The following is a 587-nucleotide window of genomic DNA, read 5'->3' as shown; positions in this document are numbered from 1 at the left end:
ATTATATTAAAATAAAAATTGTAAAAAACTTTTTAAATTGGGTTTTAGTTCTACTTTACAGTTGGTAACAAAGAATATTTTGAAATCGAATTGTAATTTGGGGTTGGTAAGCTGTATTTAATCCAGGAATTATCATGGCATTTAAATATCTGTAATTTGTTCTTGGTGTGCAATGATAGATGCTAATTGATAAAATGGTAAATGTAAACTGAAGCTATCATAGTTACTCATGTATAATACATGTCTGTATAATGTGTATCTCTACTTATGGCTATCAAATCCTGGGAAAATAGCTCATGTATAGTATACATATACTTTCTTTGGGTTTTTGGTGCATGGTTAGGTGGTAAGAAGCTTGCTTTCCAACCACATGGTTTTAGATTCTGTCCCACCACGTGACACCTTGGGCAAGTGTCTCCTACTATAGCCCCAAGCTGACCAAAGCTTTGTGAGTGAATTTGTTTGATGGAAACTGAAATAAGGCCATTGTAGAGACAAGTTACTTGAAGCATATGACGTGGACAGAGACTTAGAGACTTAGAGACAAGTTACTTGAAGCATATGACGAAATAGAAGGGGATATAGCA

General features: G+C 34.2%; 1 protein-coding gene across 2 annotated transcripts in view; it reads left to right on the top strand.

Annotated features, from left to right (window-relative positions):
- The window catches only part of LOC106876428 (dynein axonemal heavy chain 3), a 158,633-nt gene that overhangs the window by 155,187 nt on the left and 2,859 nt on the right, over positions 1 to 587 (top strand). The gene's annotated exons all lie outside the window — the stretch shown is intronic.

This window comes from Octopus bimaculoides, chromosome 7 (assembly GCF_001194135.2).
Source record: "Octopus bimaculoides isolate UCB-OBI-ISO-001 chromosome 7, ASM119413v2, whole genome shotgun sequence".
NCBI classification, from domain to species: Eukaryota; Metazoa; Mollusca; class Cephalopoda; order Octopoda; family Octopodidae; genus Octopus; species Octopus bimaculoides.
This window is presented reverse-complemented; position numbering and strand designations above follow the sequence as displayed.